The 26,553-nt window shown below is 42.4% G+C and overlaps 1 protein-coding gene across 7 annotated transcripts in view; it reads left to right on the top strand.

Annotated features, from left to right (window-relative positions):
* VPS13B (vacuolar protein sorting 13 homolog B) overlaps nucleotides 1–26,553 on the top strand; it is a 988,099-nt gene that overhangs the window by 444,846 nt on the left and 516,700 nt on the right. The window lies entirely within an intron of this gene.

Here is a 26,553-nt window from a genome sequence, read left to right as displayed (position 1 = left end):
GGCACTGCTGAGGTGTTATGGAGGCCCAGGATGCTTCGATAGCGGCCTTAAGCTCATCCAGAGTGTTGGGTCTTGCGTCTCTCAACTTTCTCTTCCCAATATCCCACAGATTCTCTATGGGGTTCAGGTTAGGAGAGTTGGCAGGCCAATTGAGCACAGTAATACCATGGTCAGTAAACCATTTACCAGTGGTTTTGGCACTGTGAGCAGGTGCCAGGTCGTGCTGAAAAATGAAATCTTCATCTCCATAAAGCTTTTCAGCAGATGGAAGCATGAAGTGCTCCAAAATCTCCTGATAGCTAGCTGCATTGACCCTGCCCTTGATAAAACACAGTGGACCAACACCAGCAGCTGACATGGCACCCCAGACCATCACTGACTGTGGGTACTTGACACTGGACTTCAGGCATTTTGGCATTTCCCTCTCCCCAGTCTTCCTCCAGACTCTGGCACCTTGATTTCCGAATGACATGCAACAGTCCAGTGCTGCTTCTCTGTAGCCCAGGTCAGGCGCTTCTGCCGCTGTTTCTGGTTCAAAAGTGGCTTGACCTGGGGAATGCGGCACCTGTAGCCCATTTCCTGCACACACCTGTACACTGTGGCTCTGGATGTTACTACTCCAGACTCAGTCCACTGCTTCCGCAGGTCCCCCAAGGTCTGGAATCGGTCCTTCTCCACAATCTTCCTCAGGGTCCGGTCACCTCTTCTCGTTGTGCAGCGTTTTCTGCCAGACTTTTTCCTTCCCACAGACTTCCCACTGAAGTGCCTTGATACAGCACTCTGGGAACAGCCTATTCGTTCAGAAATTTCTTTCTGTGTCTTACCCTCTTGCTTGAGGGTGTCAATGATGGCCTTCTGGACAGCAGTCAGGTCGGCAGACTTACCCATGATTGCGGTTTTGAGTAATGAACCAGGCTGGGAGTTTTTAAAAGCCTCAGGAATCTTTTGCAGGTGTTTAGAGTTAATTAGTTGATTCAGATGATTAGGTTAATAGCTCGTTTAGAGAACCTTTTCATGATATGCTAATTTTTTGAGATAGGAAAGTTGGGTTTTCATGAGCTGTATGCCAAAATCATCAATATTAAAACAATAAAAGGCTTGAACTACTTCAGTTGGTGTGTAATGAATCTAAAATATATGAAAGTCTAATGTTTATCAGTACATTACAGAAAATAATGAACTTTATCACAATATGCTAATTTTTTGAGAAGGACCTGTATACGTGTGTGTGCGAATTAATGTTAACACAAGGATTTTTTTAGTTTATTCTAAATAAAACTATTCTTAGACCTATAAACAAGGTTTAAATACTAGTATTGAATTATGTCTTCCCTTTGCTGTAATCACGGCTTGAACTCGGCTCGGCATGGAGTCAACTAGATTTTTAAATTATTCTTGATTGCCTCCTCTTGAAACCACATCTGAATTACTGCTTCCACCATCTTGTTTTTCGTCGTACAGTCCATCTTTTCTAATTTGGCCTTGCAGATCGACCATAAATTCTCAATAGGATTGAGATCTGGCGAATTTCCAGGCCAGTCCAAAATGCTAATCTTCTTGTCCTTGAAATATTTCATCATACTCTTAGAAATATGGCATGGAGCTGAGTCTTGTTGGAACATTGCATTGCCGTTGGCTTGAACTTTCTCCAACTCCTAAGCCAAACATCGATCTAGCATTGCTTTATATTTTTCACTAGTCATCATTTCTTCTACTGTAATAAGTTTGCCAGGTCCCGAGTTTACCATCAAAAGAACTGTCAGAATGGACAGAACAGTATTGTCATTACCAAAATATTCATTATTTGGTCATGTTCACATTAATTTGCACAATGCTGTACACACACTGAACAACACATATTGTTGTGCTATTCTTCCACGACCATCACCTCATGTTGCAGCATGATAATGCACGGCCCCATAATGCAAGGATCTGTACACAATTCCTGGAAGCTGAAAAAATCCCAGTTCTTGCATGGCCATTATACTCACCGGACATGTCACCCATTAAGCATGTTTGGGATGCTCTGGATTGGCGTATACGACAGCGTGTTCCAGTTCCTGCCAATATTCTGCAACTTCGCACAGCTATTGTAGAGGAGTGGACCAACATTCCACAGGCCACAATCAACAACCTGATCAACTCTATGCGACGGAGATGTGTTGCACTGCGTGAGGCAAATGGTGGCCACACCAGATACTTACTGGTTTTCTGACCCTCCCCCAGTAAGGCAAAACCGTGCACATTTCAGAGTGGCCTTTATTGTGGGAAGTCTAAGGCACACCTGTGCAATATTCATGCTGTCTAATCAGCACCTTGACATGCCACACCTATGAGGTGGGATGGATTATCTCGGCAAAGGAGAAGTGCTCACTAACACAGATTTAGACAGATTTGTGAACAATATTTGAGAGTAATGGGTCTTTTGTGTATGTAGAAAATGTTTCAGATCTTTGAGTTCAGCTCATGCAAAATGGGAGCAAAACCTAAAGTGTTGCATTTATATTTTTGTTCATTATATATATATATATATATACATATGTAGCACTTCGAAACTTGAAACAAGTGTGATATCACATCTTACCATGGAATCACAATATGAAATCCATTGAATCCATTAACTGTTTCTTGCCCTTGTTTACCTAACTCGTTAAGAGGCAAGATGAGGAATCCTCTGTCTGTGTGTGTGTGTGTGTATATGTATGTGTATATATATATATATATATATATATATATATACACAGTGGGATGCGGAAGTTTGGGCAACCTTCTTAATAGTCGTGATTTTCCTGTATAAATCGTTGGTTGTTACGATAAAAAACGTCAGTTAAATATATCATATAGGAGACACACACAGTGATATTTGAGAAGTGAAATGAAGTTTATTGGATTTACAGAAAGTGTGCTATAATTGTTTAAACAAAATTAGGCAGGTGCATAAATTTGGGCACCACAAAAAAGAAATGGACTCAATATTTAGTAGATCCTCCTTTTGCAGAAATTACAGCCTCTAAACACTTCCTGTAGGTTCCAATGAGAGTCTGGATTCTGGTTGAAGGTATTTTGGGCCATTCCTCTTTACAAAACATATTTAGTTCATTCAGGTTTGATGGCTTCCGAGCATGGACAGCTCTCTCTAAGTCACACCACAGATTTTCAATTATATTCAGGTCTGGGGACTGAGATGGCCATTCTAGAACGTTGTACTTGTTCCTCTGCATAAATGCCTTAGTGGATTTTGAGCAGTGTTTAGGGTCGTTGTCTTGTTGAAAGATCCAGCCCCGGCGCAGCTTTAGCTTTGTCACTGATTCCTGGACATTGATCTCCAGAATCTGCTGATACTGAGTGGAATCCATGCGTCCCTCAACTTTGACAAGATTCCCAGTCCCTGCACTGGCCACACAGGCCCACAGCATGATTGAACCACCACCATATTTTACTGTAGGTAGCAGGTGTTTTTCTTGGAATGCTGTGTTCTTTTTCCTCCATGCATAACGCCCCTTGTTATGGCCAAATAACTCAATTTTAGTTTCATCAGTCCACAGCACCTTATTCCAAAATGAAGCTGGCTTGTCCAAATGTGCTTTGGCCCACCTCAAGCTGCACTTTTTATGCTGTGGGCGGAGAAAAGGCTTCCTCTGCATCACTCTCGCATACAGCATCTCCTTGTGTAAAGTGCGCCGAATGGTTGAACCATGCACAGTGACTCCATCTGCAGCAAGATGATGTTGTAGGTCTTTGGTGCTGGTCTGTGGGTTGACTCTGACTGTTCTCACGATTCGTCGCTTCTGTCTATCCGAGATTTTTCTTGGCCTGCCACTTCGAGCCTTAAATTGAACTGAGCCTGTGGTCTTCCATTTCCTCAATATGTTCCTAACTGTGGAAACAGACAGCTGAAATCTCTGAGACAGCTTTCTGTATCCTTCCCCTAAACCATGATGGTGAACAATCTTTGTCTTCCGGTGATTTGAGAGCTGTTTTGAGACCCCCATGTTGCTACTCTTCAGAGAAAATTAAAAGAGGAGGGAAACTTACAATTGACCCCCTTAAATACTCTTTCTCATAATTGGATTCACCTGTGTATGTAGGTCAGGGGTCACTGAGCTTACCAAGCCAATTTGAGTTCCAATAATTAGTTCTAAAGGTTTTGGAATCAATAAAATGACAACAGTGCCCAAATTTATGCACCTGCCTAATTTTATTTAAACAACTATAGCACACTTTCTGTAAATCCAATAAACTTCATTTCACTTCTCAAGTATCACTGTGTGTGTCTCCTATATGATATATTTAACTGACATTTTTTATCGTAACAACCAATGATTTATACAGGAAAATCATGACGATTAACAAGGTTGCCCAAACTTTCGCATCCCACTGTATATATATATAAAACATATATGGATATAGTCACCTTTCTATGATGCTGCCTTTATTGATACCCCAAAAATAATTTTGGTTTGGAGTCAACCTAAAGCTCAATGATTGAAATTCTTGCTTGGAATCAACATCAAATTTGAAAATGTTTTTCTAAGCCACCGTGAAAATGATATAAAGCTCCTATTTTGCAGAGGAACATTAAGGGCTCTATACACAGGAAATATTATGTACCTATTTCTTACCCACAAACTAGCAGAACAGATTTCTAAACTATACTGATATTCACTCAAAACTTGGCCGGGAGCAGAGAACCATGTTTTTACAAAGTAAAACAGGATGAAACTATAATCATGATGTATCGTCTTTTTCATACATTTAAACAGAATGATCTTTTGTCTTCATCTGCTGACATGTTACATTTTTATAACTTTATTTAATACCTCATTCCCAGAATACGAAAAATTCTAGGTGTTTTTTTTTATTTTTTATCTATGTAATATGATGCTGCTTGTTTGACAGGTTTTTAGCACCCTTTTGCAGGTGTTGACGGTTTTTAAAATAGGTTTTGAAGCCAAAACCAGGAGTGGATTAAAAAAAAGAAGTAGAAAAAGAATGGGTTTATTATCAGGACAGAAAAAGGGTTGCTGACACCATCACCAGTGGTCTGAGATAGTGAATCGGTTTAGAAATGAGCTAACAGATTCTACAGAATCAATTTGTCCAGTCAGCAGGACTGTTAGAATCAATTTATCCAATCACCAGAGCTTCATAATTTGCATAAGCTCTGCTGATTGGACAAATTGATTCTGTAAAATCTTTTAGCTCATGTCTAAATCGGTTAGTGGGGAAGAGAAGCAGTTATTGTTTGCATCCATGGTGGTCTAAGACAGTGATCAGGTCAATGACATAAAAGCTGGAGGTTTTGCGCAGTGAAGGGGTTGATGTCTACATCTTACATTGATGGTCTAGGGCAGTGGGGGCGAACCTATGGCACAGGTGCCAGAGGTGGCACTCAGAGCCCTTTTATGTGGGCACCCATGCTCTGGAAAAAATCTATGGTGCACCAATATGCCTTAGAATTTCCATGCCAGTTATCAGCGCAGGGCACACTATAAACGGCGCAGGCAGGCTATTATAGCTAAATGGTAAAGTACATGGAAGATATACTATATTGGACTGTAGTATTCAGGTTAAATTGCCATGTTGGCACTTTGCGATAAATAAGTAGGTTGTAGGGTTGCAGTTTGGGCACTCGTTCTCTAAAAGGTTCGCCATCACTGGTCTAGGGAATGTTTAAATCCCTGTTGGTCTAGGGTAGTGTGATGAATACCACCCCTCGTGTCCGCTGACGTCAACCACGTCGAGCTCACGAGACCTGGTATGATCACAGGGTTTACCAAAAACGTGAAGTTACGCCCTCCAGAGGAGCACGTAAGGTCAGGCTGGTATAGTTTACACACACACCTCCTGTCCACGCGGACACAGAGAGGCAGCAAGCTGAGAGAGCCTTTTCACTGCCGCAGTGAAAACAGCACACACTCCGCCTGGGTAACTGCCACCAGTTTCTCGTTTGATATAAGCCCGGTCCGCTAACAGGATTATATAGGGTCAGAAACCAACCCGCGGTAGCTTATAACTAGGCCAAAACACGGACGTGGGGATTCGTGATCGAGATACAAGATAGCACAAGATTAAATTATAGATTTAATCGCTGTAAGAGCACACTAGATGTGACACAATATACACAGACAATATATACAGTGGTCTGAGATTACAGATCCAGATTATATGGGTACAATAGGATTAAGCAGTGTGAAAGTAAGTTACCGAGTATGATGAAAGTAACTTGCGATGTCCTGAGCTGGAGGCCACACGAGGGGCTGTGATCTCCTGCTATTTCCTGGGTCCCTCTAAACACATGTGTAGGATGTGACCCCTCTTCAGAGAAAAGACGCCGCCTACTTGCTGGCACCAGGCTTTTAACCTGTAGCTGGCCCATCAGGGAGGGGTCAACTCCCCCTCTTCTGGGCTGACGGTGAATGACCCACAAAACCCTTTAGGGGTCATAGCTCCAGACCAGAGGGTCACAGGGAGATGGTTCTGGGACTAATGGACCTTCCTGGGTTCCGGCTACAAGTAGAGCCCAAACCTGGTACCGGTAGGTGGCTTCTATGGGGAGATATGGGTATCTCCCTACCCCGACTGGGTACGAGCAAACAAAGACCATGGGACCGTACCTCGTGGCCACCGGGACACAAATATGTATCCGGTTTGCGCCTGCGATGGCCAGGTGATTCATAATTCCTTATGAGAGGTAGGTGCCAATATGTCTAGGAAATCTCATTGATCCAGGCAAAAGCAGATACCCACAGCAGGGGGTTTTCCTGCAGATTCAGGTGGCTCCCAACTGCTGCACAGAGGTGTGAACTTCTCCTTGAAGCTTGGACCCCCTGAGGGGTGTCTTCCTGGCCAACTGACACTCAGTTGGCTGGGGGGGGGGGGGGAGTGGAAACTTATTTGGCATGTACACTAAATCATGCCAAGAGGTGCATCAAATTACAATCAGGGCTGGGGGCTTTGAAGCAGGGAAATCCTGTCAGCAAATGGGGGGTGTGAGGACATGGCTGACAGTAAATATTAATCCATATTCCTCACAGGTAGCATAGGGGTTTATATTTCTTTCCTGATGTACAGTGGGTTACTCTCCTCTCCTGGCTCCATTGTTGATCTGGCTGTAACCAGAGGCTAAGCACTGATTGTTTAGCTTCCTGTTCTCTCCATTAACTGATAGTAGGGATCAGTGCAGGAAAGGGGATAGAGAGGACTGTGCTGCTGGGGCTCTAATGGAACAGAATCAGACACTTGGCCACCGCAGACTCTTCTTGAACGGGGGAGTTTTTAATCTGTGCAGTTGTGGCAGGCATTCATGTTTATGGCAGGGACTTCTGGGCAGTTGTCCATCAACTATCTTATTTCTATGGCTAGGTTTCTTCATTACGTCATAATATTAGGTTGGTTACCTGGAACTGGCAGATATAGTGTGGCCATTATATGGATTCTCTTGGAATCTGTGAACTGGGTTTTTCTGAAATCTTTGATATATTGCTTAGGTTTCTTTACAAATTAAGGCATACCTGTGTTTAAAAAAAATATAAGTTGCATAATAGCTATGTTTCTTTGTATAATCATAACTGTGAAGGCATATTTATGTTTGAGCTCTGTAAAGTCTCTTTCAGTTATAGTATTCCCTGTTTCAGCTGCACAGTCAGATGTATTTCTCTCAGAAGCAGGGGTTGTCTCATTTCTGCCAGTACTATATATAGTGAATTCCCTTTCTTCCCATTACGTTTGTTTTCGGCTCCGGAGCTCACATAACGGATAAGGAGGGAGAGATCACACTTAAAGAAAGGCAGGAGGCTCCTTTGAAGTTAAGAAGCAGTATAGAAGCAGTTGTTTTTTCAGGCTCACAATCTCATCTAGCTCTGACATGCCCCCACTTCCTCTCTCCCTTCTTCTGAGTCTCTGTTACCAGGGACAGATCTTGTCTGACAACAGACAGTGGACTGGAAGTGAGACCCCTAGTGGCCATGACTTTATAGCTTTTTTTCAGGTGGATGCATGCAGATTTTTTTAATGAAGTGATTTAGAAATTTCTTAGTTTCATTATTCTCTATTAAATAAAATGAAATTGTGTGAAAGTACAGTGACTCTTTAAGCCTTTGTTCAGTTGTGGTATTTACAGAGGTCATTGTATCACGCTTCTTGTTGGTAGAGGCTAGGCAACTCAAAGCTTTGAAGTATAGATCCTGCACAATTTCTTGTAATCCTGACGTGTATTATGATTGCTTCAGAGAAATGCTTTATTTTCTAGTTGTCTTTATTTTGGACAGCTCTGCCTTCTGGTGCTGTGGCTGTTCAGTGTAGAGTAGACATGCAGAGACACATTCTGCTGGTTTCAATTGTTCTTGCAATTAAAATTGAGTTAGTTAATTAGTATCTAGAAGCTGAGGAGACCAGAAGATGATGGAATCTGCCCTGCTTCTGCCATCTGGTGATGGTTACTGCTGGCGCCCTATATTAATTTATAAAGTTAGTATGATACTTGCCCGACAGATGGACACCAGCAATACTTTCCAACGTCTCTCCAGCTGAAAACAGGATGTTTTGCCTCATTAAATGTTTAAACACCAAGAAGAGTGAAAGTATCTCCTGAAGCTGTTTGCTTCTGTCAAGCACACACAATGTAATTGAAGCTGAGGAAAGCGGAGCACAATACATGTCCAAGTGTCTTTATTAAAGGACATTTGTCATCAACGACACTGTCATGCAACCAAGCATAGAGCTTAGCTTACCAAATCCCACTGTTCCATTTTTTAGAGCAATCCTTGGCTCTGTTTAAGGTAAAATTGTCAGCAGATTTTTAGCTATGAAACTGGCCGACCTGTTGCATGTGCGCTTGGCAGCTGAAGGCATCTGTGTTGGTCCCATGTTCAGTTGCAGAGAGAGCTGAGCTTCTAGTTCTAACGGCTATGCCCCTGTTGCTCCTAGAGGCGCATTTTCATATAATAAAACATTATTTTTCTCAACAATGCAGGCACATATGAACATTGGACCAACACAGATGCCGTAAGCCAGTGTCATAAGTACACATCTGCTGACAGATGCCCTTTAAATGTGCACATGTCTTTAGTGCGATGTGGGTGTTGCAATTGTTCTCGTTGCACAGAAGCTCCACTGTATTCCCCGCCCTAACCCCTCCCTTAGGGTGCCCTAACCCCTCCCTTAGGGTGCCCTAACGCCTCTCTTAGGGCGCCCTAACCCCTCCCTTTGGGCGCCCTAACCCCTCCCTTAGGGCGCCCTAACCCCTACCAGAAGGTACGTAAGTTTTACTGGTTCTGTCAACCAGTGGTCCAAGGGAGGGGCTGGGCAGTGAATGAAGTGGAGCCTCTGTGCAGTAAAAGCAAAATGTCCACCCGCATTGCACTAAAGGCATCATTTGCATATTTCAAAAGGGCCGGTTTTATCTGCTGGGGGGCTACAGTTTGATATACGAATGGCACAGTTGGAAATAGGTGAGCTAAGCCTATCTGGTCTTTTGCTTGGTTGCATAGCAATGTTGCTGATGAGACTCCCTTTAAAGAGGACCTTTTGATGGATTTTTTTTAATTTTTATTAAATGCCTTTACTTGCGGGGTACTGCCACCCTGCCTGTTTTTTTCAAATACCACTTGTACGTCCCGCTGTGCTCCCATTCAGTTTTCCCGCCCAGTATGTTAATAATGAGCATCGGTACAGGGAGGAGGAGACGCCAGGGTTTGTCAATGGGCGTCTCCTTCTCCCTGGCTGTGCCGTGGTCCAATCATAGCGGAGAGCGTCACAGCCAGGGAGAAGGTGAGCAGTTTTTTCTCCCTGGCTGTGACCCTTTCCACTGTGATTGGACTGCGGCACAGCCAGGGAGAAGGAGATGCCCATTGACAAACCGTGGCGTGGTCTTCTCCCTGTACCGATGCTTATTATTAACATACTGGGCGGGAAAACTGCAGGGGGGGCACAGCAGAGCGTAGGAGCGATATTTAAAAAAACAGGCAGAATCAGTGGGGGTAACTGGCAAGTAAAGGTATTTAATTAAACTAAAAAAATATCCATGAAAGGTCCTCTTTAAGCATGTGTCATTTATTTATTTGGTCCATATTCACGTGTGTCTGAGAACAAGGACATCCGTTTGCATCATTCCTTTAAGGGAATAGCAAGATAGTTGAAAGTTGAATCAGTTGAAAGCAACTAGAAGTACGAAAACCCTTCAAACTCGTTGTTAGGACATACTTGCAATGTTAAAGGGACACTACCATCAACATTTTTTTAATAACATTAACCGACTATATGTGAATATTCTATGCAATTATTTTTGTACAAAAATCAGGTAGATGGTTTTCTGGATATTTTTTTAAGTCACTCCCAAGTATTCTACTTCCTGCCCCAGCACCTTAACTCCCTCCTTGGTTTGGACTTGTAGCACGGCACATGGACCCGCATGACTTTCTCACTCAGACCATTTACTGCGGCCGGAGAGGAACGGGGATATGTGACTCAATTAGAGCGGCACACATTACGCTGATAAGTGCTGCTCTCTTCTGTGGGCATCTTCATCTAGGACTATCAAGAGAACAATAGTGTTATCATACTGTTGTTTTAATTCCTACAATCTACTTTTATACTAGCTGATAACATCTTCCCCTCGCAGCATTGGTAAACTAACAATGGATTACCCATCTATATAGGAGTTTTATCTCTCTTTGCTGACCGCTACAGAAGGACAAGATTTTGTATATCCTTTTCAATGACATAGAACTACCAACATGAACAAAAAAAATAGCACAAAATTTGCGCATTCTTTGAATATTTTGATAAAGTGTCTTTCTGACTGAATTGTCCCTTTTAAAATAAGCTATGTGATTTTAACTTTAAAATGTAACCCTGCCATTTATATCAGCCACATCTTCAACCTTATACCGTTGAATCACAAATATTGTATTTAACCCTTCCATCCCACCCTAAAATGTATTCAGTCTTAAGTCTCCAAAAGAAAGTTAGACCACAAATTATACAAAAAAATTAACGGTAGACCCCCAAATAAATTCAGAACACCAATATGTGGTTCACAAGTAAATGGCAAACTAATCGCACATCCATCATGATTATAACATCAAATTTTTATTACAGACATGATTGGCTACACAAAATAATTAAAAAGATTTTAAAAAACAAACACTGGACGGCGGGATAAATATAATAAAGTGCAAGGGCAAACAGTACTTTTAGGGAGGTATTATAAAGTGCAAATGCAAAAATTCATGAAAAAGTATTATACACATAGCCTCACAATATGGCTATGAAAGTGCAGATCAAATAGCATTTGAGAGAAAAGAGTAAGCGATCTAGTATAATACAAACCGGATTCCCAAAAAGTTGGGACACTAAACAAATTGTGAATAAAAACTGAATGCAATGATGTGGAGATGGCAAATGTCAATATTTTATTTGTAATAGAACGTAGATGACAGATCAAACGTTTAATCCGAGTAAATGTATCATTTTAAAGGAAAAATGCATTGATTCAACTTTTCACTGTGTCAACAAATCCCTAAAAAGTTGGGACAAGTAGCAATAAGAGGCTGGAAAAAGTAAATTTGAGCATAACTACGAGCTGGAAGACCAATTAACACTAATTAGGTCAATTGGCAACATGATTGGGTATAAAAAGAGCTTCTCAGAGTGGCAGTGTCTCTCAGAAGCCAGGATAGGTAGAGGATCACCAATTCCCACAATGTTGCGCAGAAAGATAGTGGAGCAATATCAGAAAGGTGTTACCCAGCGAAAAATTGCAAAGACTTTGCATCTATCATCATCAACTGTGCATAACATCATCCGAAGATTCAGAGAATCTGGAACAATCTCTGTGCGTAAGGGTCAAGGCCGTAAAACCATACTGGATGCCCGTGATCTCCGGGCCCTTAAACGACACTGCACCACAAACAGGAATGCTACTGTAAAGGACATCACAGAATGGGCTCAGGAATACTTCCAGAAACCATTGTCAGTGAACACAATCCACCGTGCCATCCGCCGTTGCCAGCTGAAACTCTACAGTGCAAAGAAGAAGCCATTTCTAAGCAAGATCCACAAGCTCAGGCGTTTTCACTGGGCCAGGGATCATTTAAAATGGAGTGTGGCAAAATGGAAGACTGTTCGGTGGTCAGACGAGTCACGATTCGAAGTTCTTTTTGGAAATCTAGGATGCCATGTCATCCGGACCAAAGAGGACAAGGACAACCCAAGTTGTTATCAACGCTCAGTTCAGAAGCCTGCATCTCTGATGGTATGGGGTTGCATGAGTGCGTGTGGCATGGGCAGCTTGCATGTCTGGAAAGGCACCATCAATGCAGAAAAATATATTCAGGTTCTAGAACAACATATGCTCCCATCCAGACGTCATCTCTTTCAGGGAAGACCCTGCATTTTTCAACAAGATAATGCCAGACCACATTCTGCATCAATCACAACATCATGGCTGCGTAGGAGAAGGATCCGGGTACTGAAATGGCCAGTCTGCAGTCCAGATCTTTCACCTATAGAGAACAGTTGGCGCATCATAAAGAGGAAGGTGCAACAGAGAAGGTCCAAGATGATTGAACAGTTAGAGGCCTGTATTAGACCAGAATGGGAGAGCATTCCTATTTCTAAACTTGAGAAACTGGTCTCCTCGGTCCCCAGACGTCTGTTGAGTGTTGTAAGAAGAAGAGGAGATGCCACACAGTGGTGAAAATGGCCTTGTCCCAACTTTTTGGGGATTTGTTGACACCATGAAATTCTGATTCAACATATTTTTCCCTTAAAATGGTACATTTTCTCAGTTTAAACTTTTGTTCCGTGATTTATGTTCTATTCTGAATAAAATATTAGAAGTTGGCACCTCCACATCATTGCATTCAGTTTTTATTCACGATTTGTATAGTGTCCCAACTTTTTTGGAATCCGGTTTGTACAATGTACATAAACAATATATGTCACGACTGTCTCGGTCTCTGTGTTGTTTGCCGTGACACGTTTGCTGTGCATGCTGGTTGCCTGGGGCAACGTGTAGTTTATGCAGCATGTTTGTACACTTCTCCTTTAAGGTTTGTTTCCCTTCCCTGTCTGGTGCTTGTGGTCACTAGGTGCTTATATTGCTTGTGGCTGGTAGTCTGGAGTTTAGTTGTCCTCCAGCCTCTGTTGGTGCTGGAGCTATGCTCCTGTCCTGGGTATTCCATCTCCCCAGTTATTGAGGGCCACCTAGAGAGACATCAATGTCATCCCGTTGTTACCATGTCTTCCTACCTTAGCCGTTTCTATGTATGGTGTGGTTTATGTTCTTGGTTTGTCTAGTTGTTGTTCCATGTCTGGTCTGTTTTGGTGTGTACGGTCCTGCATGGATGCTAGACACTCCCCTTTCTGTCTCTGCCTTCTGTGAGAGGGCTCCAGGGTTTCCCGGAGGGGAAACAAGTCAGTGAGCAGCTCTGCCTGGGGCCATCATGCACCCTGTCCGCATGGGGGTCCAGGCAGTTACTGGTGTGTTGGTTTTCCTTTCTATTGCTGCGGCAGGTAAATGCTAGTTGTTCTGGGTTCTTACCTGCCGATCCAGTTGCTTTTCATTGTCTTCCCCTTTCCTTGCATCTAGGCCAGTGGACCACCACACCCTGCTGTGCGTTTCGCTGTCAGCTTTCTCAAGGGGTAGTGGTTGGTGGAAACATAGTAAATATATATATAATGCTAAAGGCAATGCATTCACCTGATGGGCGCAATCTGTTAATTAGTACTACACCAATGCCCTACATGGCTCAATTAGATGGAACCTCCCAGAATCAGATGTATCCAATCAAAAGAAACGCCCAAGGTACCTGTATCTATTTACAGTTGTGTTAAAAATTATTCAACCCCCAATGCTGTAAAGGGTTTTAGGGAATTTAATGTGCATTTGTAATTGTGTTCAGAATGAAATCTTACAAGGATTTTTTAAAGAACCAAATGCAACTAAAATGACATCAATTGTTTTTGTAATACAGTATAAAAATTTTGGGGGTGATTTCTTCATTGACACAATTATTCAACCCCTTAAAGACTACCACTCTTAAGAACAGAGGTTCATTCAAGTGTTTTCGATCAGGTGGATGTCAAGGATCAGCAATCAAGCATAATAAGCACCAATTAGGCAGATTTAAAAGGACTGTGATACTCAGCTCCTTCTAGACATTTACTGGTGTGTTTACAAACATGGTGAAGTCAAGAGAATGGTCCAGGAAGACAAGAGAAGAGGTGATTTCTCTTCACAGGAAGGGCAATGGCTATAAGAAGATTGCAAAGATGTTAAACATACCAAGAGACACCATAGGAAGCATCATTCGCAAATTCAAGGCAAAGGGCACTGTTGAAACGCTACCTGGTTGTGGCAGAAAGAAGATGCTGACTTCGACTGCTGTGCGCAACCTGAAGCGCAAAGTGGAGAAAAGTCCCCGTGTGACTGCTGAGGAACTGAAAAAAGATTTGTCAGATGTGGGTACTGAAGTTTCAGCTCAGACAATAAGGCGCACACTGCGTAATGAAGGCCTCCATGCCAGAACTCCCAGGCGCACCCCCTTGCTGTCTCCAAAGAATAAGAAGAGTCGACTGCAGTATGCCAAAAGTCATGTGGACAAACCACAAAAGTTTTGGGATAGTGTTCTGTGGACTGATGAAACAAAATTAGAACTGTTTGGGCCCATGGATCAACGCTATGTTTGGAGGAGGAAGAACAAGGCCTATGAAGAAAAGAACACCTTGCCTACTGTGAAGCATGGCGGGGGGTCAATCATGCTTTGGGGCTGTTTTGCTTCTACAGGTACAGGGAAGCTTCAGCGTGTGCAAGGTACCATGAATTCTCTTCAGTACCAGGAGATATTGGATGAAAATGTGATGCAGTCAGTCACAAACCTGAGGCTTGGGAGACGTTGGACCTTTCAACAGGACAATGATCCCAAGCATACCTCCAAATCCACTAGAGCATGGTTGCATATTAAAGGCTGGAACATTTTGAAGTGGCCATCGCAGTCACCAGACTTAAATCCGATTGAGAACCTCTGGTGGGACTTAAAGAAAGCAGTTGCAGCACACAAGCCTAAGAATGTGACTGAACTGGAGGCTTTTGCCCGTGAAGAATGGGCGAAGATACCCGTAGATCGCTGCAAGACACTTGTCAAGCTATGATTCACGTTTAAAAGCTGTTATAACTGGAAAAGGATGTTGTACTAAGTACTAAGATTGAATGTTACTTGGGGGTTGAATAAAACTGATAATGATGTGAGCACAAAAAATACATTTGTGGTTATTTCATTCTAAATGTTATGTTATATTTGTCTGACTTACAAGGGCCTCTTTGATTTAATTGTAAACAAGATGACTGAAATGATCAAAATCAATGTCAAACTGGCCAAAACACTCAATTTCAGTGGGGGTTGAATAATTTTGAACAGAACTGTAGCTACTGAACTAGCCACTGCCCACTATATGGCAAAATGTGCATCGGGGAGTGGTGGTGCTCTGACTTGAGGCTAGGACATAATAACTTGGTTGGTATTATAACATGCTATTTGATCTGCACGTTCATAGCCATATTGTTAGGCTGTGTGTATAATACTTTTTCATGAATTTTTGCATTTGCACTTTATAATACCTCTCTAAGGCCCCTTTCACACGGGCGAGATTTCCGCACGGGTGCGATGCGTGAGGTGAACGCATTGCACCCACACTGAATCCGGACCCAATAATTTTTATTGGGCTGTGCACATGAGCGGTGATTTTCACGCTTCACCTGTGCGTTGCGTGAAAATCGCAGCATGCTCCTCTTTGTGCGTTTTCCGCAGGCCCCATAGAAGTGAATAGGGCTGCGTGAAAATCGCAAACATCCGCAAGCAAGTGCGGATGCGGTGCGATTTTCACGCACGGTTGCTAGGAGACGATCGAGATGGGGACCCGATCATTATTATTTTCCCTTATAACATGGTTATAAGGGAAAATAATAGCATTCTTAATACAGAATGCATAGTACAATAGGGCTGGAGGGGTTAAATTTTTTTATAATTTAACTCCCCTTAATCCACTTGCTCGCGCAGCCCGGCTTCTCTTCTGCCTTCATCTTTGCTGTGCACAGGAAAAGGACCTGTGGTGACGTCACTGCTCTCATCACATGGTCCGTCACATGATCCATCACCATGGTGATGGATCATGTGATGGACCATATGAGCGCAGTGACGTCGTCAAAGGTCCTATTCTTCAAAGAAGAAGACAGAAGAGAAGTCGGGCTGCGCGATCAAGTGGATTAAGGTGAGTTAAATAATAATTTTAATTTTTTTTTACCCCTTCAGCCCTATTGTACTATGCATTTTGTATTAAGAATGCTATTATTTTCCCTTATAACTAGGGCTGCAACGATTAATCAACATTATCAATAATATTTGATAACGGGATTCGTTGTCAACTAATCCTGTTATCGAATAATCGGCCGATTCGTTGCTATGCGGGCGGGAGCGGGTGGTCAGGCTCTATGCCTGCGGGTCCTTGAACTTTAGATCACTGCATCTTTATTACCTTACAATGAAGCTCCAGTAACAGGCAGAGCGGGCGGCGGCGTAACATCACTTACTCATGTGACGCGCAAGCGCCACCTGCTTTATTCATAAAGTAGGTGGAGCAGGCGCGTCACGTGAGTAAGTGACGTTACGCCGCCGCCCGCTCTGCCTGTTACTGGAGCTGCATTGTAAGGTAAAAGAAGATGCTGTGATTTAAAGTAAAAGTTACTGCCAGTTAAGGAATACTGCTGTGAGCGGAGGGGCCAGGACTGTTATGGGGAGGGGGATCTGTGTATGGCACTGCTATGGGGGAGATTGTGGATGACACATATAGCATAAGATGCTATATAGTGTCATCCACAGATCCCCTCCATAAGTGCCACCCACAGATCCCCTCCATAAGTGCCACCCACAGATCCCCTCCATAAGTGCCACCCACAGATCCCCTCCATAAGTGCCACCCACAGATCCCCTCCATAAGTGCCATCCACAGATCCCCTCCATAAGTGCCACCCACAGATCCCCTCCATAAGTGCCACCCACAGATCCCCTCCATGAGTGCCACCCACAGATCCCCTCCATGAGTGCCACCCACAGATCCCCTCCATGAGTGCCACCCACAGATCCCCTCCATGAGTGCCACCCACAGATCCCCTCCATGAGTGCCACCCACAGATCCCCTCCATGAGTGCCACCCACAGATCCCCTCCATGAGTGCCACCCACAGATCCCCTCCATGAGTGCCACCCACAGATCCCCTCCATGAGTGCCACCCACAGATCCCCTCCATGAGTGCCACCCACAGATCCCCTCCATGAGTGCCACCCACAGATCCCCTCCATGAGTGCCACCCACAGATCCCCTCCATGAGTGCCACCCACAGATCCCCTCCATGAGTGCCACCCACAGATCCCCTCCATGAGTGCCACCCACAGATCCCCTCCATGAGTGCCACCCACAGATCCCCTCCATGTGTGCCACCCACAGATCCCCTCCATGTGTGCCACCCACAGATCCCCTCCATGTGTGCCACCCACAGATCCCCTCCATGTGTGCCACCCACAGATCCCCTCCATGAGTGCCACCCACAGATCCCCTCCATGAGTGCCACCCACAGATCCCCTCCATGAGTGCCACCCACAGATCCCCTCCATGAGTGCCACCCACAGATCCCCTCCATGAGTGCCACCCACAGATCCCCTCCATAAGTGCCATCATATAAACCCCTTTTTTTTGTCATTTTGGTGGTTTTTTTTCCCCCCGATTAATCGATGAAATTATCGACAACTAATCGATTATTCAAATAATTGTTAGCTGCAGCCCTACTTATAACCATGTTTCTCTGTGAAGAAGTTCGGGTTTGGGTACCAAACATGTCGATTTTTCTCACGCGCGTGCAAAACGCATTACAATGTTTTGCACGCGCCCTGAAAAATTGTGCATTTTCCCGCAACGCACCCGCATCTTATCCGGGCCAAAAACATGACGCCCGTGTGAAAGAGGCCTAAAAGTACTGTTTGCCCTTGCAATTTATGATATTTATCCCGCCGTCCGGTACTCACCCCTATGTGTTGTTTTATTTTTTTATTTTTTGTGTAGCCAATCATGTCTATGATACAGTATATGTCTAATAAAATGATGGATCTGTGATTAGTTTGTCGTTTACTATTGAACCACATATACTTCTATTGGTGTTCTATTCTACGGTGTATATGGGTTGATTATAGGTGGGGATATTGGTTTGGTGTTTATTACCAAAAATAAATTCAGACCAGACTCTATAGTGTTTTTATACATCAGACCAGACCCCCTGTCATCTGTCCTTTATCCTGTGCTGCACACACATCTTCACTCCCAGGAAACTCCTCACACCAAGGAAAGTCTTGTTAGTCTTGGCATCTGGAGTTAAGATGCATCAACCAGGAAAAATAAACTCTATTCTGGGTCTACGGGAGGCCTCCTTTTTTGCTGTAGTCTCTTAGACCAGTGTTCCTTAACTCCAGTCCTCAGGGCCCACCTAACGGTCATGATTTGAGAATATCGCACAGAATGAATACCTGTGGTAAGTCCTGCTGCACTTACACTAATTGTATCACCTGATGAATACTAAGGGAATCCTGAAAACATGACTGGCAGGACTAGAGTTGAGTCTTAGACATTCCAGAAGAGTGGACAAGTATGGTGTAGGTGCTGGTGGCATCCCGCCCTGATGAGCTCTGACAAGGGCAGATCATTATGTAGGTGAGACTGAGTCTCTTGCTTTGAAACTACTGTTCAAAGTATTTGCCAAAGATGCTTTTGCCAGAAATGCAGTGCCTGTTACATTTTTTTTTGTGTTTTTTTTGGTCAGTATTGTATATTTAGCAATTCACGAGTTCTTCTTCTGAAGTGCTAATGCTGTTACTTTGATGGTTATATGTAGATGCATATGAGATGCTTTTACTGTAGCTTTATTTTATGAACACAATTACTGTAACATATTTATTTGATCAACTGTATGAAGGAGTTATGGCATTTTAGTTGAGCACTGCAGCCTCTTCCTAGGCCACTGATGACATGTTCATCGGTCACGTGGCCTCGGCACAACTCAGTCCCATTCAAGTGATATACCAAGAACAGCCATATACAATGGATGACATTGTGACCGCTTACATACTGATGATGTATCTTGAGGTTACGTCAGCTTACACATTTGGAGTGTGCTGTAGTTATGCCAGTAATACACTATTGTTCATCACGCAGTAGGGTTCATTTACGGAAGACCAGCATTTCACCACCAGTCTTTCGTAAAAATGCAGAGTAAGATGCGGCTAATTGTTTATGAGGACCATTGCTCTTAATACATTTGTTGCTCCTGTGATGTCCATGTGCCAGAATCTCAAATGTACACCGTGGCATAGATTTCAGTTATAATTTCTGCAAGCTTTCTGGCGTAAGTTTTTGTAAATGTGTTAGGCCAAAGCTCCTCCGCCTCTTCCACTAAGCTCTGCTCACATTTTAAAAGCCTGTCAATGGCAGCGGAGGAAGGTAAAAAGTTGCAAAACGTTTTGCATCAAGTGCCATTTGTACATAAACTTGCAACTTTTGTTATGCCAAAAATCTGGTTTACATCCTTTGTTAACCCCTTAGTGACCACCCATACGTGTTTTTACGGCGGTCACTAAGGGGCCTTAGGCTGGGCTGCCGCGTTTTTACGGCGGCCCGGTCTAAGCGATGCACGGCTCCCCCGTGCAGCGGGGAGCACGGACCCGGCTCTCACATGAGAGCCGGGACCCTGCTCTAACAGCCCGGACCGGCAGGAGTGCCGATCCGGGCTGTTTAACCCTTTACATGCCGGGCGCAATGGCGCCCGCTGCATGTAAAGTGGTGACAGAGGGAGCGGACTCCCTCTGTCTCCCATCAGCACCCCGAAAATAAGATCGCGGGGTGCTGATGTGTTCGGAAGCTTACCTCACTTCCGATCAGGGCCCCGAGCCTGTCTTCAGTTATTTCCAGCAGGCCGTGCCTCTCTGGCGCCACCTGCTGGTCAAGGTTTGAATAGCATCGCTATTGAAATGCTATTGAAATGTAATGCCTTATAGAGATAATGCATTACATTTTAAAAGCAATCAAAATACTGTATATTATAGTCCCTTTGTGGGACTTTTAAGTAGTAAAAAAATAAATAAATAAATACACATTTATTAAATTAAAAAAATTCCATAAAATAAAAAAATATGCTTTTTTTTCATTGAAAATACGCTTTTCAATGAAAAAAATTGCAAAAAGAAAATATCCCCCATATGTTTGGTATTGCCGCGTCCGTAACGACCCGGACTACATAAATATTACATAAATTATCCCCTATGGTGAACGCCGTAAAAAATAAAAATAAAAAAAATAAAGAATTTCTAATTTATTCTTAGTTTCCACCGAAAAAAACGTAATAACAAGCGATCAAAAAGCGCCATTTACTCCAAAATGATACCAATGAAAAATACAAGTTGTCCCTCAAAAATCAAGCCCTCACACAACTCCATAGAAAAAGAAAAAAAAAAGTTATGGGTCTTGTGAAGTGGCAATGCAAAATCATTTTTTTGGTTAATAAAAGGGGTTTTATTGGAAAAAAAAGTAGTAAAACGTAAAAAAAATTATAAGTATTTAGTATCACTGTAATCGTACTGACCCAGAGAATAAAGATATTATGTTATTTGTACCGAAAAATGAACGCCGTAAAATTTATAATGTAAAAACGCAGTGGCAGTATTGCTATTTTCCCCCATCTCCCTCCCAGAAAGAGTTAATAAAAGTTAATCAGAAAGTTATGTGTACCCAAAAATGGTTCCATTAAAAACTACAACTTGTCCCGTAAAAAACAAGCCCTCATAAAGCTATATAGACGAAAAAATAAAAAAGTTATAGCTCTTGGAATGCGACGATGAAAAAAGGAAGAAAAACGCTTGGTCATAAAGGCCCAAACAGGCTTAGTCACTAAGGGGTTAATGACCCCCAGTGATGCCAACGCTACAATTTATTTTTGTGCAACTTTGTTTAATGCTGGTGACACAACATGAAAAGGTAAATAGTCCTTAAGAATTTTATAATTAAATTTTAAAGAGGTTTTCAAAGATTGTTGAACTGATGACCTATCCTCCGGATAGGTCATCAGTATGTAACCTCTGGGGTTCTGACACCTGAGACCCCGATCAGCTGTTTAAGAAGGCATCAGCGCTCTCAGCTTTGCCTAGGCCATGTGATATCGTGTTCATAAGTCACATGGCCTAGGCGCATCTCAACCCCTTTGAAGTGAATGGGGCTGAGTTGCGATACCAAGCACAGCCACTATCTAATGGACCGTGCTGTGCTTGGTGAACAGAGAGAAGGCCGTGGCGCTACTTCGAGTGCTGTGCCTTCTAAAACAGATGATCACTGTGGGTCCTGGGAGTCGGACCCCCACTGATCAGATACTGATGACCTATCTGGAGGATAGGTCATTAATTCGAAAATCTTGAAAAGCCCTTTTAATTTAAATACATATACAGTACAGACCAAAAGTTTGGACACACCTTCTCATTCAAAGAGTTTTCTTTATTTTCATGACTATGAAAATTGTAGATTCACACTGAAGGCATCAAAACTATGAATTAACACATGTGGAATTATATACATAACAAAAACGTGTGAAACAACTGAAAATATGTCATATTCTAGGTTCTTCAAAGTAGCCACCTTTTGCTTTGATTACTGCTTTGCACACTCTTGGCATTCTCTTGATGAGCTTCAAGAGGTAGTCACCTGAAATGGTTTTCACTTCACAGGTGTGCCCTGTCAGGTTTAATAAGTGGGATTTCTTGCCTTATAAATGGGGTTGGGACCATCAGTTGCGTTGAGGAGAAGTCAGGTGGATACACAGCTGATAGTCCTACTGAATAGACTGTTAGAATTTGTATTATGGCAAGAAAAAAGCAGCTAAGTAAAGAAAAACAAGTGGCCATCATTACTTTAAGAAATGAAGGTCAGTCAGTCCGAGAAATTGGGAAATCTTTGAAAGTAAGGGCTATTTGACCATGAAGGAGAGTGATGGGGTGCTGCGCCAGATGACCTGGCCTCCACAGTCACCGGACCTGAACCCAATCGAGATGGTTTGGGGTGAGCTGAACCGCAGAGTGAAGGCAAAAGGGCCAACAAGTGCTAAGCATCTCTGGGAACTCCTTCAAGACTGTTGGAAGACCATTTCAGGTGACTACCTCTTGAAGCTCATCAAGAGAATGCCAAGAGTGTGCAAAGCAGTAATCAAAGCAAAAGGTGGCTACTTTGAAGAACCTAGAATGACATATTTTGAGTTGTTTCACACTTTTTTGTTATGTATATAATTCCACATGTGTTAATTCATAGTTTTGATGCCTTCATAGTCATGAAAATAAAGAAAACTGTTTGAATGAGAAGGTGTGTCCAAACTTTTGGTCTGTACTGTACATTGTGTCAGAAACTTTTGGATATTCTATATTTTAACATACAGTAATGGGTTGTATATATGTTAATATGTCTCAATTTAGTCAAAATATGTCAGCGACTGCAGTTATTACCAAAGTTCAATACAAAATATACATAGGCTAGAGATATCTTCTACCTTCTGGAACCTGCAGATGTAGTGCAGAAGGCATGATGCAGTCCTCTTCCCTGAAGTCTGGTTGGTAACACCGCATTCTTCTTCGCTTCATCATTAGTAATTGATATTTTTCATATGTAGCTCTTGACATAACAGGAATTAAAATAGGAGGTGATTCTATTTCAAGAATTTGTAATAATTCCTTCTCTTTAACACATAAATGTGTCCAATATTGGCCAGAGAACACGTTGCTACCAAAACTGTAACAAGATCCTTGAAACATAGACGACGTTTCCATGGAAAAATGAAGTAACGCTCACTACAGCTGTGATGCATTAATGAATAGGATAAATTTTTTTTGTTTTTTTTTTAAAGATCATTTGTGTTTGGTGTGGCTCAGTGGGTCCCAACCAGATGGTTTCCATGAACAAGATGTGACCCCCCAGCTCGAGGACTTCTTGCTAGCAGATTACTTCACTTTCTTTCGCTCTGCAATGTCAGATCTTCACGTTAATGCAAGATTTACTGTTACAGATTTATACCTCTCCCCGTCAATCACTCCAGATTCTGCCTCTGATATTAACTTTATTTAGTCCTGTGCAATGTATGGTGGTTTAGAAATTTGCTCAAAATAGTTTACGGGTGTACCGTAAATAGTATTTATGTTCCTCTCCACCGATAGCCCTTGTAGCCACATGTTCTAACAGAAGAGCTGGGATCGGGTGTATTGTCACAAGCGGACACATACAGTTGGGAGCGTGGGTGGTCTCCTCTAAGCTTGTTGGATGTAGCTGAAGGTAAACAGCTTCTCATTTTAATGACTGTAATTTAATCACAATGAAGGTGTTAGTGACAAATATGTTTAGATATCAAAGTAATTGGTACCATGTTTTACAATCATTGCCGTAAACACTGAGAGACCTAACAAGAGGAAAATGGCTTGTTAAGCGACAAAGCAAATAGTTACATAGATGTAACCGTTGTCACATGAAGTTCAAGATCCTCTAAGGCTTGTCTCAAGTCAATGCAAGCTATTTCCTCTAAGGCTACTTTCACACTAGCGTTAATATTTTCCGTTATTGAGATCAGTCATAGGGTCTCAATACTGAAAAAAAAAAAAAAACGCTTCCGTTTTGTCCCCATTCATTGTCAATAGGGACAAAACGTAACTGAACAGAACGGAATGCTCCAAAATGTATTCCGTTCCATTCTCACACCGGAGAGCATGCTGCTGTTTGCTTTCCATCCTGGGATGACCCACAATGCAAGTCAATGGGGGGAAGATCCGTTTTCTCTGACAAAAGAAAATGGATCCATCCCTCATTGACTTTCAATGGAGTTCATGACGTATCCGTCTTGGCCATGTTAAAGATAATACAACCGGATCTGTTCATAACGGATGCAGATGGTTGTATTATCAGTAACGGAAACGTTTTTGCTGAACCCTGCCGGATCCAGCAAAAACGCTAGTGTGAAAGTAGCTTAGAGGGAATGAAGAGCTACTGACACCTGGCACCACTCATGGCCAAAAAGAAGGTTAGTTGAAGAATCCGACTTTGCCGAGTCTCTTTATCTTTTAGCTCCCTTACAAATTCATTAGTAAGGAGGTTCTAATGAAAATATGGAGGTCTGGTATCAACACTATTCATTCACTGTGCAAAGTGTTTCCATGGGGCAAATTGCTATGCATTTTGCCAGCAAGCTGGTCTACTGTACACGTAGACCAGATAATTAATCTTGAGCGAAGCATCCAAAGCAGGATTCAGTCCGAAGTTTAGGAAAACTTTGATTCTAAACAATTCCGAATTTCCTCACGCTTTGTGGTAATAATTCAGTTTTCTTAAAATGTCGGCTACACGTGTTAAAAAGTGAAAGTTAGTTACTAGCCCGGGAAAGCAAGGTCACCCATAATGCCATGTAACCAGCCATCCCCTATAAAACCCTCCTCCTGTGCGTTCTCTGCCATTGTCCTGTGAGCTGAGCATAGGGAGAGACGTGACAAGTGCCCATCCGCTAAGGACAGTGCTGCTGATTAATAGAAGAGTATTGGAGAGGGACAGTGCAGAGGAAGACTTATTCTGCATCAGTTTTATTTATTCCTACATCAGCTGCAAACTAAGATATGTAATTCAGTACCAATAAGATGGCAGCCTTTATTATTGCACTGCCAGCATGCCAATCATGCAGTCTGCACCTCTTAGCAAGCAAAGAAACAGCACGGGGTCAAACGACTGTATAAATGATCATTTAGCCCTATATTGCCCCCATAGTGGCTGCTTGTAAATGATTAGGAACAAATATTAGTAGGAATTTTCTTTCCTGATTATTGCCCGCTCTCTCGGCCCATGCAAAAGGGCCCTTAGGGATCTGATAGATTTAACAGAATAGAGAAAACTGGAGAAGTAGTTGGTCTGAGACTGACTGAAATGACTATAGAATGTATCATAGGTCATCTGTCCACGCTAAATTCCTATTTCCTTAAACCAGTCATTATTTTTGTAAATTAATAAATGAGGAGTCAGACAATTTTACTAAAGTCTGACTGTTTTAAAAGGGATATCCCATGATTAATGTTAAAAATGAAAATCCAATATCATGACCGTCTCTTTCTAACAAACTGAGAACCAGCCGTGTGCCTCACATGGATCCAGAGATCTCACTATCCATGGCTACAATTGCTATGCTAGATTTATTTCAAGCTGGAAGCTTAGGGGTTTGGACTTTCTCAGGAGGCATGTCCTCTCTACTGCAGGTGATGGCAGATGAAGGATGGAACTGAGAATGTGCTTCCATCTCAGTGAGCTGGACAGAGAAATTAGAAGAAGAGCGAACAGCAGGTGGCGCTATACAGCTATGTTTTATTGAATAACTCTGTGGCTATACTACATTTTTAATTATATGCAATTACAAAGTATTCATATCCAGGTGCTGGTTTGAAAAAATGCTGAATATTTTTCATGGGACAACCCTTTTAAGGAAAATTTGACATTTAGAATTGTATTATTAAATTGACTATAGTCCTTTGAATAGAACCTAATTGTATGTTCTCCAAACCTGGTTGACATACTGCAGCGTGGCACCAGTTGTAGCCATGGCACATCTGACCTCCTCCTAATGAACCAGAAAATGATTGTGGATGTCGGAGGTACAAACCTTGAAACCTTTACACAGTGACTAATTCTAGCCGGGTTCTTAAGAAAAATGTAAATGCCTTACATCTGGAACAATACATGGTCCAGGATAAATAAAGTACGTCCTGCAACCTTGGATCAATAAACTACTTATCAAAGGCATAATTAACTTCAACCATGACTCAAATAGCACTAACATCAGATACAAACAGAGACTTTGTGAAACAATATATTTATTTTTTCAAAATTCCACTATTTTCCTGCAATGAATTCTTGTCAGGTTCTCTAAGCGAGAGGCCACAGAATTGTTTAATTGTGGATGCATATTTAGGTTGTGTGCGCCAGGTTTTCACTTTATTTAAAATGAGGAATACCGTGCAGACAGGAAGATTGCTCTCGCTATACTGTTCCTGTTCTGAAAGAGCCGGATTTGTTTCTGTAGTTACTTGTGATACAAATACCTATGTACATGGGATTGATGGAGGAAAGTTCATCTCGTATTGAAACGACATTCATTGACTATTTATGAGCAGTGTTTATAGAGTGATAATTGGCTTTTAATTAAGGCAATGGCTTTATTGTCGGAGGGAGGCTATCCTGCTGAAAGAAGTCACTGTCGTTATGAAATACTGTTGGTACTTGGTCAGCCAGCACTCAAGGTTTCCCAGTAGATCATTACCGGGGCATCACACTGCTACTACAGGCTTGATTTATTACCATAATGTATCTTGACGCCATCTTTTTACTAATGTCCTATGGTCCAATTCTACTACTTTCAAAAAATTGGAGGCACTTTCAGCAGTGGACAGGCACAGTG

This window comes from Bufo gargarizans, chromosome 5, assembly GCF_014858855.1.
Source record: "Bufo gargarizans isolate SCDJY-AF-19 chromosome 5, ASM1485885v1, whole genome shotgun sequence".
NCBI lineage: Eukaryota > Metazoa > Chordata > Amphibia > Anura > Bufonidae > Bufo > Bufo gargarizans.
Note: the sequence above shows the minus strand (reverse complement) of the source record. Positions and strands in the feature narration are given on the sequence as shown.